Raw genomic sequence first — 14504 nt, forward strand, 5'->3', positions numbered from 1 at the left:
ATCCCTCCACTGCCATTCCCCTTTGCTTCAGGGAGAAGGCAACGGCAGGAATGGGAGAGAGAAGGAAAAACAGCTTTGCCAGCAAAAGAGAGAGACAGACGGAATTTGGGATGGAGCAAAGGTTGGGAAAGAAGCAAGGGGGTCTCTGCAGTCTGCTCCCAAGGGATGAGGACATGGAGCCAATGCTTCCCTCTGGAATTCCAGCCTGGATGTGTCCCAGGCCAGGTTGGACGGGGCTTGGAGAACCTGGGACAGGGGAAGGTGTCCCTGCCCAGTGGATGGACTTTTAAAGTCCCTCCCAACACAAAGCATTCCATGGTTCTGGAATTCCTACAGCATCAGCTGGGAGAAATATCCAGGACAAGCCCCAGCTCCCACCTGCCCTGGGTTGGGACTCAAAGCCTCCCTACAGAAATTCCTGATTTATCTCCCACTTTTCATTTATTTGGGTGCCTTCCACCCCATCCCTGGGTCATGGAGTGGGAAGGGGCAGGAGCTGGGACTCCAGAGTTCCTCCAGCTCCTCCCCAGCCTGGAGAGGAGGTTTTCCCTGCTCCCTCCTTTCCCAGCTCCCTCCCTTCCTGAGGAGCAGGAGGTGTTGTACAACCCCATGGAGCCGCTGTGCTATTTTTAGGGAACATATTGCATTTGCATCCCAAATCTGGGGCCAGATGGCTCCATGGATATTATTAAAAAGCTCCTTACATAATTCAGGAGCAGGAGAAAGCACCAGGATTCCAGCCCAGGGCTGGGAAAGGTTTTGCTGGATGAGCAGGCTCCAGGAATTCAATATTCCAGCTCCTCACATCTATTTAATCATTGAAAAGAGGGAATAAATGTCTGGGAAGCTGCTCTCCTGGGGTCATCCCAGGGCAGGCAGGGATGCTCCTGCCAGGTGATGCTGCTTCCATGACTAAGGAATACAAATCCCCTTCCCACCTCAGCATCCCTTGGGAATCACGTGTGGCAGTGAAAGGAGGCAGGAGAGCCAAAAGATCCAGAGCTCCATGGACATTATTAAAAAGCTCCTTACATAATTCAGGAGCAGGAGAAAGCACCAGGATTCCAGCCCCAGGCTGGGAAAGGCTTTGCTGGATGAGCAGAATCCAGGAATTCAATATTCCAGCTCCTTCCTTGTGTCCTATTAAGCTCAATTTTTAGTCATTAAAAGGAGGGGACAAATGTCTGGGAAGCTGCTCTGTTGGGGTCATCCCAAGATAGGCAGGGATGCTCCTGGAATGCTGCTTCCACGATTTCTCGGTGCTGGGGAAGGAATAAAAATGCCCTTCCCACCTCAGCATCCTTTGGGAATCACATGTGGCAGTCAAGGGTGACCATGGGAGGGACAAGAGCCAAAAGATCCAGAGCTCCATGGATTTTATTAAAAAGCTCCTTACATAATCCAGGAGCAGGAGAAAGTGCCAGGATTCCAGCCCAGGGCTTGGAAAGGTTTTCCTGGATAAGAAGGAGCCAGGAATTCAATATTCCAGCTCTTTGCTCCTCCCTTTTAAACTAAATTTTTAATCATTAAAATGAGAGAACAAGTGTCCCATAACCTGCTCTCCTGGGGGTCATCCCAGGGCAGACAGGAATGCTCCTGGGATGCTGCTTCCACAATTTCTCCGTGCTGGTGAAGGAATAAAAATGCCTTTCCCACCTTGGGAATCACGTGTGGCAGTGAAGGCGCAGGAGGGAGCAGAGCCAAAATCTCCGTAGCCATCCCAGTACCTCCGGCAGCCTTGGGAGCTGCTGGCAGGAACAGGGGGTGGGGAGGAGCAGAGATTCCCTGGAGGGAGGGAGGGATGTTCCCGGCATCCAGAGCCGGGGGTGTCACCCATCTGCCAGTCTTGTTCAGCTGCTGCCCCCAGGGACTGGGATAATCCCAAATAAATCAAAATAAGGGAAAACAGCTCTGAAAGGCACAGAACCAGGTCCCGCTCATCCCTCCCCGCCCAGGAGCTTCGCTGCCTCCCCTGGAACTGCCTGAAAAATTAAACAGGGAAACATTGCTGCTGATTCTGGCTGCTGGAGGAGCCAGAGGGAACAGAAGTCCCAGGGATGAGGAGGGGTCCTGGCAGAGCTGCTGCCCCCTTGGGATGGATGGATGGATGGATGGATGGATGATGGATGGATGATGGATGGATGGATGGATGGATGGATGGATGGATGATGGATGGATGGAGGGATGGATGGATGGATGGATGGATGGATGGATGGATGGATGGATGGATGGATGGATGATGGATGGAGACATGGATGGATGGATGGAGGGATGATGATGGATGGATGGATGGATGGATGGATGGATGATGGATGGATGGATGGATGGATGGATGGATGATGGATGGATGGAGGGATGGATGGAGGGATGGATGGATGGATGGATGGATGGATGGATGGATGGATGGATGGATGATGGATGGATGGATGGATGGATGGATGGATGGATGGATGGATGATGATGGATGGATGATGGATGGAGAGATGGATGGATGGATGGATGGATGGATGGATGGATGGATGGATGGATGGATGGATGGATGGAGGGATGATGATGGATGGATGGAACTGGGATGTCCAAGAGTCCAGCCAGTTTTTATTATGGATGAAAGGGAGATCACAGGACCATGGAATGGTTCGGTTGCGAAGGGACCTTAAACCCATCCATTCCCACCCCTGCCATAGCAGGGATACCTCCCACTGTCCCAGGCTGCTCCAGCCTGGCCTTAGGCACTGCCAGGGACCCAGGGGCAGCCACAGCTGCTCTGGGCTCCCTGTGCCAGGGCCTGCCCACCCTCCCAGGGAACAATTCCTAATTCCCAATCTCCCATCCATCCCTGCCCTCTGGCAGTGGGAGCCATTCCCTGTGTCCTGTCCCTCCATCCCTTGTCCCCAGTCCCTCTCCAGCTCTCTTGGAGCCCCTTTGGGCCCTGCAAGGGGCTCTGAGCTCTCCCTGGAGCTTCTCCTCTCCAGGAAAGGATTTTCCCTCTTGTGTCCCTAAGCATTGCAGCACCTCCCTCCCTTTGTCCCCCAATGTCCCCAGCTGCCCCCCCCAGCCCTGCCCCCTCCTGCCACCCCCGCTATGGAGGATTTTATGGATAAATAAATGGAAATATAAAAAATTTGCAGTGAGTTTCGGTGCCACCCACAGAGCATTCCCAGCTTTGGGGCAGCAGGAGGGGCAGGATTTCCCAACCAACTTGGGAAACCTCCAGGCAGCTCAGGCTGCTGGAACTGGGCTGGAAAGAGGGAAAATAGACCAAAATATCCATCAGTGCCAGGCTGATGGAAATTCAGGTAGGAAATGGTGGGGCTGGCACTGGCAGGTTTTCAAGGAATGGGGAGAAACCAGCAGGAGGTGAAATCCAGCAATGGATAAGATGAGGCAGGGTTGAGTCGAGATGGATTTTCCAAGAGAGACAAAGAAGGGAATTCCTCAGCTTGTGGCTACCTCACAGCTGACCATCAATCCCAGCGGTCAACATGGTGATGATCCATCCACCCTCTCCCTTGACTTATTGAGATGGAAAATCCCTTTTTAAGGAGTCATGGAGGGTGGGTTGGCTCCATCCCATGGGATTTCATCCCATTCCTCTCCCAAATCCACCTTCCCAGGGCCAACACCCCACAGGATGGGGCTCCAGGAGCCCTGGCAGTGGAAATGTCACCCCCAGCTCTGGTCACAGGGTGGGATGGATGGGGACAGGGAAAGGAGCACCCCAGGAGTGGCTGGGATGGGAAGAGGAGTGGGAAAGGCGGGATTTGGGAGGAGTCCAGCACAGCTTGGGTTGTGTCTGGCGAGGGGAAAGCTCTGGATCCTCTCTATAAATATTCCCAGGCAAACAGCAGATGGGAGCAGAACATTTCCACCAGCAGGAAAAACAGTGGGGAAAACAAAGGATCCAGACTGGAACAGGTTATCCTGGGATACCAACCCCAACCCCTTCATCTGGGGACACTCCAGCCAGGTCCCAGCCCCAGCTGAGGGGACAGTGTGCAAATAAAGAAGGGCTTTGAGATTTCCCCCTCAGAATCAGCTCTGACATCCCTTGGGATGTGGGTTCTGAGCTGCTCCTGGAATTACAGGGAGCCTGCAGGACTGGGAGGAAAAGGTTGGAAAAATGATGGAGAGAAGCCCTCAGGGGAACACTCTGGGGACTGGAGGAGCAAACTGGGGGATCCTCTGCTCCCCACTGGGACCCAACTGGGGCTGGCTCCAGACTTTGAGTTTGGGGAGATGTTGGAGGTGGGCAGAACGGGGGAAGATGGGATCCTTCCCTGGAAGTGACAATTCCAAGAGAGCTGAAGGTGCCCTGGTGGATCAGAGGTGAGCAGATCCCAAGGGAGGGCAGAGCTGGCTCAGAGCCCTTTTCCTCCAGACAAGAATTCCACAAAAGAGGAAACGGCCTCGGGCTGTGCCAGGGGAGGCTTTGGTTGAATTTTGGAGAAATTCCTTCATTGAAGGGCCGGTCCAGCTGGGGAGTCCCTGACCTTGCAGGGATTAAAATCCAGGTGGATGTGGCACTTGGGACAGGAGCCAGTGGTGGCCTTGGCAGTGCTGGGGAATGCTGGACTCACCTCAGAGGACTTTCCCAACCTGAACAATTCCATAACCCTGCATTCCAAGCAATCTTTCCTCACAAAGACCAGCAATTCTGCCTGGCACATTTTGGGATGATTGACATCAAATCCCTCTCCCCCATCCCCTCTCTGGACACCCCCATTTTCCTTCCCTCACCCTGAGCTGGTACGGACAGAAAAGAGACTTTTCTATCCCCAAAGCCCTTCCCTTCCCGCTGCTCCCACTCCAGAACACCGGAGCAGCTCCTGGGGCGGGTCCCTGTCACCCTGCCACACCCCCCCGCCGGCTCCTCCCTCTTTTCCTGGGACAGCAGCAGTGGAGAAGCAGAGCCACAGCACAGAGATCCCAACGGCTCCGCTCCACCCAGGCACAGCCAAAGTGCCCCAAGGCTTCCCCGGCCCTGCTGGAGGCGGCAGAATTCCAAACTCATCCCAGCCAGCCCCGTTTGTGCCCAGGGACTGGTGACACTGCTGCAGCCCAGCTCAGGGGCTGCTGCCAAACGGCTGCCCCGCTCAGATGTCCCCAGCCTGTCCCAGCTCAGGATGTCCCAGCCAGGACATGGCACACGCTGCTGGGCCAGAACAGGAGGAGGGGTGGGAATGTGGCCCGGGGGGCACAGGGAAGGGGCCTAGGTGGACCACAGGTCACCTGTGGCTCCTGTCACTGTCCCCAGGGTGCCAGGGCATCTGTGCCCACAGCCCTGGGGACGCCACCCAGGCCACCCCCCCCCCCCCCCCCGCCCAGTCCCTCTGAGGGTCTGTCCCCAGCTGTCCCTAAAGCACAGGGAGGATGAGCTTCCCTCACTCCATGATGGGACACCAGCAGGAAAAGGCTGAATCCCTGGATTTGGGTGCCTTTCCCACACCAGATCCATCCCAGACCCCTGCACTGTCCCTCTCTGTCCCCAGCTGGGTCCCCCCACCCCCACAGATCCATTTTCTCCCCTCCACCCCCCCTAAGCCAATGGAGTCCTTCCCACTTCTGCCTCCTCCAGGGAAGCCCAGCAGGAGCCCTGGGAGCAGCTCAGCTCTTCCCTCAGAGCAGTTTAATATTCCAGAGCTGGGGATTTGTCCCTGCAGAGCAGATTCTTTGCTCCTCCAGAGCAGATTATTTATTCCTTCAGAGCAAATTATTTAATATTCCAAAGCAGATCATGTATTCCTTCAGAGCAGATTATTTAATATTCCAAAACAGATTATTTGTTCCTTCAGAGAAGATCCTTTATTCCTTTGGAGCTGTTTATTTGCTCCTCCAAAGCTGATTTTTTTATTCCTTCAAAGCAAATTATTTACTCCTCCAAATCAGATTATTTAATATTCCAGACCAGATTATTTTTTCTTCCAGACCAGATCTTTTTGGCCCTTCAAAGCAAATTCTTTGTTCTCCCATCATAGATGATTTAATATTCCAGAGCAGATTATTTATAGCTTCAGAGAAAATGATTTACTCCTTCAGAGCAGATGCTTTATCCTTCCAGAGCAGCGTGTTTGTCCTTCGGAGCAGATTCTTTGCTCTTTCCAAGCTGTTTATTTATTCCTCCAGAGCAGATTGTTTAATATTCCAGAACAGATTCTTTGTTCCTCCAGGGCAAATTATTTGTTCCTCCAGAGCAGATCCTTGGCTCCTCCTGAGATGATTATTTAATATTCCAGAGCAGAATCTTTGTCCTTTTGGAGCAGGTTCTCTTTCCCTTTCAGAGCAGATTCTCTGCTCCTCCAGAACAGAATATTTCATATTCCAGATGAGATTATTCATTTCCTCCAGAGCTGCCCCAAGCAATGCTGGTTTAAGAGGGCACTGCCAGGTCCTGCTGCTGCTCAGCACAATGAAAACTCTTCCAAAGCCTGTCCAGCAGGGAAAACCCATTCCCAGGCATGGAAAACCCATTCCCAGGAGTGGAAAACCCATTCCCAGGAGGGGAAAACCCATTCCCAGGCATGGAAAACCCATTAACAGGCATGGAAAACCCATTAACAGGCATGGAAAACCCATTCCCAGGAGGGGAAAACCCATTCCCAGGCATGGAAAACCCATTAACAGGCATGGAAAACCCATTCCCAGGAGGGGAAAACCCATTAACAGGCATGGAAAACCCATTAACAGGCATGGAAAACCCATTCCCAGGCATGGAAAACCCATTCCCAGGAGGGGAAAACCCATTAACAGGCATGGAAAACCCATTCCCAGGAGGGGAAAACCCATTAACAGGCATGGAAAACCCTTCCCACACCCTCATCCGTACCAGGAATTCAGGAATTGCCCTCAGGAAGCACCTGGGAGGTCTCAAGCACCAACTGGACAAAATGGGAGCACAAGACTATCCCTGAGCTAAAGGGATTAATCCAATTAAATTTAATGAGCCTTTGGAAGAGACTTTTATCTCCAAAGCTTTTTCCAGCCCTGAAATCCCCTGGGGTCTCCCTGGGATTGATTAAAATGCTCCAAGCTGTCCAGGAAGGAAACTGAGGCCCCCAGGGAAGGGCTGGGATCAGGGAACGATCTGGATGATTCCCAAGGGAAACCAGAGCCCCCAAACCTCACCTGAGGCTCTGAACCTCGCTCCAGTGCTTGGAAAAAGCAGGAATCAAAATCCAATGTTTGCAATCACCTTTATAGCTCCTGGGACAGGGAACAGCCCCGAACTTTGTCACCTTGCTGGCACCACCCCAAATTCCAAGGTTTTCCCCACGTTTTGCCCAGTATTCCAGCTCCTATTTCAGCTGTGGGCATTTGACAGCAACAAAGCTCCAAGGAAAGCTGGAAATGCAGATTGCATTTGAATGTTTCATCCCTTGATTTTCAGGGCCTTATCTTGGCTTTCCCAGATCCCCAAAGCCAGAGGACTTGGATTCCTTCAGGTTTGCCCTTAATGAACATTTCCTTGAATTTGGGGCTATTTCTTTTTTTTTTCTTTCTTTTTTGAAGGAGGCTTTTGAAGCATCCACAGCCCTGGAAGGATTTTCCTGTGTTTGATTTGTACTCACAGCGTTTGGTTGAACAAAATTATGGGACAATTCCAGAGTGGAGAAATTCCAGGGAAGCTTCCAGGGCCTAAAGGGGCTCCAGGAGAGCTGGAGAGGGACTGGGGACAAGGAATGGAGGGACAGGACCCAGGGAATGGCTCCCACTGCCAGAGGGCAGGGATGGATGGGAGATTGGGAATTGGGAATTGTTCCCTGGGAGGGTGAGGAGGGGCTGGAATTCCCAGAGAAGTCGTTTTGGTGAAAAATCAGCAGTGAAAAGCCATCCCAGCTGGGGCTGCACAGGGACAATCCTGCTTCCTGGAGAGACTAGGCATTCCCAGGCAGCAAAAACTGGGAAAATCCCCCAAACCCAGGGGGTGAGTGTGGTTCATCTTTCTGAAAATGGGAATAAATGGGGCCCAGGAAGGAAAAAAGGGCCTGGGGCAGGAGAAGATGTTGGTTTTTATGGAATAGGAAAATCTGCTCTTGGATCAGCCCACTCAAGGCAGGGGGACTTTTAGAGGCTGCTTGGGGTCACCTAAAATGTCCTGGCCCTTTTCCTGAGGAGAGCCAGAATTCCTGAATCAGCCAGAATTCCTTGAATTAGCCAGGATTCCCTGAGTTAGCCAAAATTCCTGAATTAGCCAGGATTCCTGAGTTAGCCAAAATTCCTGAATTAGCCAGGATTCCTGAGTTAGCCAGAATTCCTGAATTAATTAGCCAGGATTCCCTGCATTAACCAGAATTCCCTGAATTAGCCAGAATTCCTTGAATTAGCCAGAATTCCCCGAATTAGCCAAGATTCCCTGAGTTAGCCAGGATTCCCTGGATCAGCCAGCATTCCCAGGCCCGTGTCTGCCACCTCTCAGTAACTCCTGGTGACCAGAGCAGCCCCCAAATTATTCTGCCACTACAAATTAATTAATATTTGTTTGAGCAGCACCAAAGCCCTGGGAGGAGCAGCAGCTCAAAGGTTACTCAGGGTTTGGATCTTTGAGGTTGTCACAAGCTCCAGGAACTCCTGGTTTTGGGAATTTCTCTCCAGGGCCTCTGGAATTCTCCTGGAGCTGGAGAGAGCCAGGGCAGGGCTTGAAAAGCAATTTTGGCTCTGTTGTGATGGAGCAGGAGCTGCTGTTCCCAAGTGCCCAGGGATTTACAGGAGCTGCTCCAGCTGGGATTGCCCCTGGGGTTGGTGGTGTGGGATGAGTGGAATTGCTGGGAGGGATATTTTCCTTAAAATCCAGAGATTGTTTGGATTTAATTAATAGGGGCAATGTTCATTTATAGCCACTTCAGGATTTCTGAGCCAAAAAGAGGGGATATTTGAGCCATCAGGAGCAGGTTTGGCAGCTGGGATGGAGCAGGAGCCTGGAATTTCCTACAAGGAAGTGAGGGAGCAGGCAGGCAGTGAGGGAAGTCATGGGAAAACATTCCCATGCTTTGTCCATCAATCCCTCTGGTCTCCAGGATGAGCTGGAAGCTCAGGCCTGGCCAGGAGTTGCTCTAAGGAATCTTCAGCCCATCCTGGGACACTCAGCACATCTTGGAGCATCCTCTGGGTCTGGTTTGGGCACTTGAACAGCCAGAATTAAAAAAAAAATAATAAAGAAACTGGCACACCTGATGGTTGCTTCCTGCAGGAATTTCATCTCCTGCTTCCCCAGAAGCCAGGCCCCTCAACATGGCTGGGAAACTGCTCTTACTCCTGCCTCCTGCTGGAAAATCCCGGATTTTTAGGGATTGGAAGGAACCTTGAGGATCCTCCAGTGCCCCCCGCCCTGGGCAGGGACACCCTCCACCACCCCAGGCTGCCCCAGGCTGCTCCAGCCTTGTGGGAATCGGAAAAACAGAAACTTCCACAGACACAGGAGGGTCTGATCTGCAGCTTTGGAAGAAGTTTGGATCGATGTAAAAATCCAATACTCAGCCATTAAGCAGAAAAACCATAAACTTCTGTTTCCATAGTTGTAAGAAAGAATATGCCTCAAGTCAGTGAGCAACTGCACTGGTGAGATGGAGAAGGGTTATAATGCAGGGGAGGGGTTGTGTGAGAGTTTAGGAGCTGGAACAGAAGCCAATGTGTGTAAGTGTGACAGAAGCCCACTGGGTAAAAGCATCCACAGTGCAGCAGAAGTGAGTAAATGTCGCAGACACATTCTTCTCTCTCTCAGGATTTTTCATAAAAGTACACTGAGAGAAGAAAGAGAAAACAATTTCTATTTCTGCTCCTTGTTTTTCCCATGTGGAATGTGTTTGGAGAATTGTTTACCTGGGGTGATTGCTTGGTTGGATTCTGGTGAGGATTGTTTGAGCCTGGTGGCCAATCCAACCCACCTGTGGCTGGACTCTCAGAGAGGGTCACGAGTTGTGAGTTAGTTAGATTTGGTAGTTAGAACAAGTAGGTTTGTAGTTTTAGTATCTCCTTTAAATAGTACATTAATGTGTTATAGCATAGTTATAATAAAGAAATCATTCAGCCTCCTGAACTGGAGTCACATATCAGCATTTCTTCCCACTGTGTTGCTGTTGAGGCAGGACAGGAGTGATGAAGATTCCAAGTCAGAAGGCAAGAAGAGAACTGAACTGATTTATTTCAAATGCACCACTCTATTTATAGAGAACATCGTGCAGACCAGCTTCATTGGTCCTAAAGTAAAAACACCTCACACCATTGGTGCTCTGTGAATGGCGCACGGTGGCAGAACATATCTATAAACAGTGTGAACAACAAGAGAGATAGAGAATTATTGACATTCCTTTCCAACTCTCTCCCAGGCTCAGCCTGGTAGAAACCTCTCCTTTTCTCTCTGACTGAACTGAGAATACCCATACCACCGAGTTCGCCTACATTTACAATAAGTAAAGGTGATAGGTCAGAAAAGCAAAATAAACTTTGTGACAACTGCCCATGGGACCAGGCAGTTCTGTATAGCCTTGTAACAAAGAACCTGTGACTGCTCCTCTAAAACCTCACAGCCTCTGACACCGATGTTTATGTGAGCAATAAATCCTTCTGAGCCCAAAAGCAGTCCCATCCCTTCATTAGAAAGCGTGATACTAATGCAGCCAGGCCGGGGATCCAGGGAGCCACAGCTCCCTGTGCCACCCTCCCAGTGACACAGAGGCAGGAGCTCCGTGGGAAGGGAAAACCCAACTCCTTCCATCCGTGGATCTCCCTCTGCCCACATCACTTTGGCCCTCAACACCACGGTTGTTGGATAATTTTTTTTTTTGTTTTATTTAGAGATGGGGTAACAGAGAGGTGTTTTAAAACATTTTTTTCTAGTTTTAGTCTCATGAGAAGGGTGAGGTAATATAGATGCTATCATTTACACTATTATAATTAGAAGTTGATTATTTATTAATAATTCTATTATAATAATATATATAATAATTTTATGATATAATATAAGAATTATATATGATAGTATATTATAATTTTATTTGTATATTTTATATAATTATAGCATATAATATAATATATTATATTTTTATCTATGATATATTATTATATATTTTATATAATTATATGATATAATATAATTATATTTATATTATAAAATTATATTATATAATTGTATTTATATATTATAATATATTATAATTTTATAATATACTATAAGTGTTTTTTGGTTTCTTAGTTGTTTCTTATATTATGTTGTAGATGTTTTAAAGTTAATAATCTAAAATTACTTTTTGAGGGTCTTATTATAATGTATCTTTCATAGTTCTATTTCTTTAAAGTATTAAATCTTATTTGTAAGGCTATTTTTGAAACTTTTTTTTAGTTTTATTTTTCTCTTAATAATATTTATCTTATTTTATGGTATTTTTAAGTTAGTATTTCTTATTTCAAAGTTTGCATAGGGATGCATACTGTGTGGGCCTCCTGTCAGGCCCTGAGAACTCCACAAATCCATTTCCCACGCAGGTCCCACCTGCAGGTTCCAGGGCTGGAATTCCCTTGGAGCTCCTTCCCTTGGAGAGCCCAGCCTGGCCTGGCCCGGAGGCAGCACTGAGGCGATTGAATTCCAAACACACTGAAATTATTATGCAAATATTTGGAAATAATCAACTCCCTCCCTCACCTCGCAGAGCTGAGCCAGGCGTTGCCGTGGCAACAGCCATCTCATCCGCCAGAGCTCCCGTTTGGGATTCTGGCCGTGTCCAGGGAGCCCCAGGGGAGCGAGGACGGGTTGTCCCAGCTGCTGAGGGACAGGAGAAGGCTCCTGATGAAAGGCCAAGATCCAAGTTCCACCAGCTCTGAGGGCAAGCAGGTCTACCTGGGCCTGTGAGAACATGGCCAAGGCTCCTTGGAATGAGCCCAGGAGCTTTTCCTTCACTGCTTCAGCAAATCAAAGCCCTGTTCATGGAGTTTTTCCTTGAATCCTGTAAAATTCCAGGTTTAAAGAGACTCCAATAAGTCCCAGTGCAATCCAAGCCCAGAATGTCAGCCCAGGTGCAGAGTCAGCAGAATCCAAAAGCAACCCAGGTCCAGGAGAATCCAAAATCAACACAAGTCCAGGGATATGAGAATCCAAAATGATTGCAGGTCCAGGGATATGAGAATCCAAAATCAACCCATGGACTAGAGAATCCAACATAACCCAGGTCCAGGAACAGGAGACTCCAATACCAACTCAGATCCTGGGACATGAGAATCCAACTCTAAACCAGGTCCAGGGACATGAGACTTCGTCCTTGAGCCTCTGGTCTTGAGCTGTGTCTAAGTTTCAGTTCAGTCTGGGTGGGATGAGCAGTGCGGGGCAGGACGGCACCAGGGGATGCTGAACTTCACAGGATCCTCCCACAAAGTCAGCTCTGGACAGCAAAGCCACCACAAGCCTCACAATTTTTGACCAAAATGAACACTTGAGGCTTTTTTTTCTCCCTCAGGCTCAAGGCCCACAGCCAGGACAGGTTTCCAGTGCTTTTGGACACCCAGGGCTCAGGAGCTGTTTGAAGGAGGGAGCAGAGCAGCAGCAGCTGCCATCCCCAATCCCCTCTGGATGGAGCTGATGCCAAGGGGTGTGGAGGGACCTCCTCCCTCCCTCTCTCAGCTTTTCCCCTCCCAGTTTTTATCCTCACTTATTTATTATTCCTTTTTTTTTTTTTTTTTTTTTTTTGCCTCCTGTGCAATGCGGGGCTGATTCATCCCCCTGAGCCTGATCCACCTTTCCCAGAGTCATAGGGATGGAAAAACACAGCACATTCCCAGCACATTCCTAGAACCTCCTACAGGTTCTAAGGGCAGCACCAAAAAGGCATCAAAGTGGGAATGGTGGGACACCAGGGCTGGGTCCCCTTGGAGAAACTCACAGGGGTCATGCACTGTGAGAAAAGGCTGGGAAAGCTGGGATTGTTCACCTGGAGAAGCTCCAGGGAGAGCTCAGAGCCCCTTGCAGGGCCCAAAGGGGCTCCAGTAGAGCTGGAGAGGGACTGGGGACAAGGCAGGGAGGGACAGGACATAGGGAATGGCTCCCACTGCCAGAGGGCAGGGCTGGATGGGAGATTGGGAAATCCTGTGAGGGTGGGGAGGCCCTAGAATGGAATTCCCAGAGAAGCTGTGGCTGCCCCTGGATCCCTGGGAGTGTCCAAGGCCAGGTTGGACAGGGCTTGGAGAACTCTGGGACAGTGGAAGGTGTCCCTGCCATGGCAGGGGTGGCACTGGATAATTTTTGAGGTCCCTTCCAGCCCAAACTATCCTGGGATTCCATGATATGAGATCCCAACGGGGTTGAACACAAAGCTTCAGGTGTTCACCAGCTCTGGGATGTCTCCAAGCCACCCCTGGGGTGGTTTCCTGTCCCCGCAGGTCCCTCAGGGCAGCTCTGTCTCCCTTGGGGGACCTCTCCCTGTGGGAGATGAAGCCCTGAGATGGAGATTGCTCCTCATTCTCCCACCCCCATCGTGAGCCTGTTTCACACATAAAAGGACAAGAGCTCAAACCAGTTCCCCCAAGGAGGAATGATTATCCCAAATCTCTGTGCCGGCTCCCTCACCTGGGCCAGCCCAGGCTGATTTGGGGCAGGAGCTGAAATCTGGGAGCAAAGCTCCTCTAAAGCCTGTGCAGCCTGGAATGGCTGATGGGCCCACAGCTACGAGTTTGGGAGAGTCAAACAGCACACAGAAAAAAGGGAATTGGGAGCCAATGGAGCCAAATCCCCGCTCTGCTCCAAGCAGGGTTTGAGAGGTGCTGGAGGGGGTGACAGAGCCACGGTGACACTGACCTGCAGTGCAGAGATTTCCTCCTTTCCCTTCCCTGATCCCCAAAATACCACAGCTCCCCCTAGATGAGCGTCCCCAGGGGGCTCTGCCATACAAACACAGCTCCTGGAAAGTTCTCCAGGGTTATTTTGGATGCTTTGTTTCAAATGTCACTGTGGGCTGTGACAAAAGGAAAGCTGCAGCCACCACTGCTGGGCACTGCTAAGGGCAGCTGTGCCCGGGTGACCCTGGTGGCACTGTGCCCATCCTGTCCCCCACGTTCCTGCCCATTGTTTCTGCAGCAGCATTAAAGGATCCACAATCCACTAAAGGATCCATGATCCACTAAAGGATCCACGATCCACTAAAGGAACCATGATCCAATAAAGGATCCATGATCCACTAAAGGAACCATGGTCCATTAAAGGATCCGTGATCTATTGAAAGATCCATGATCCATTAAAAGAACCAGTGTTCCCCACAACTCCACATCCACTCAAGAGCTGCATCCCCATCCATGGGACCTGGGGACATCCCACAGCCCAGCTCTCCTGCTCCAGGAGCAAGGGGTTCCAGCTCCTCCGGAGATGCTCAGCCCAGCCAGGTTCATTCCTACACAGATCCCATCCATCCTAAATGCTCCAAAGCCAAGGAACCCAGTCCTTGCTCCACCCCCACAGCACCAACCCAGCAAACAACTCTCACGGCAGCAAATATTCCCAAATTCCAAGGAGAAGGAAAACCCAGAGAGTC

The 14504-nt window shown here is 50.2% G+C and overlaps 1 protein-coding gene across 1 annotated transcript in view; it reads right to left on the bottom strand.

Moving 5' to 3' along the window:
* LOC128800075 (acid-sensing ion channel 2-like) overlaps positions 1 to 14504 on the bottom strand; it is a 410654-nt gene that overhangs the window by 27942 nt on the left and 368208 nt on the right.

This window comes from Vidua chalybeata, chromosome 26 (assembly GCF_026979565.1).
Source record: "Vidua chalybeata isolate OUT-0048 chromosome 26, bVidCha1 merged haplotype, whole genome shotgun sequence".
Classification (NCBI taxonomy): Eukaryota; Metazoa; Chordata; class Aves; order Passeriformes; family Viduidae; genus Vidua; species Vidua chalybeata.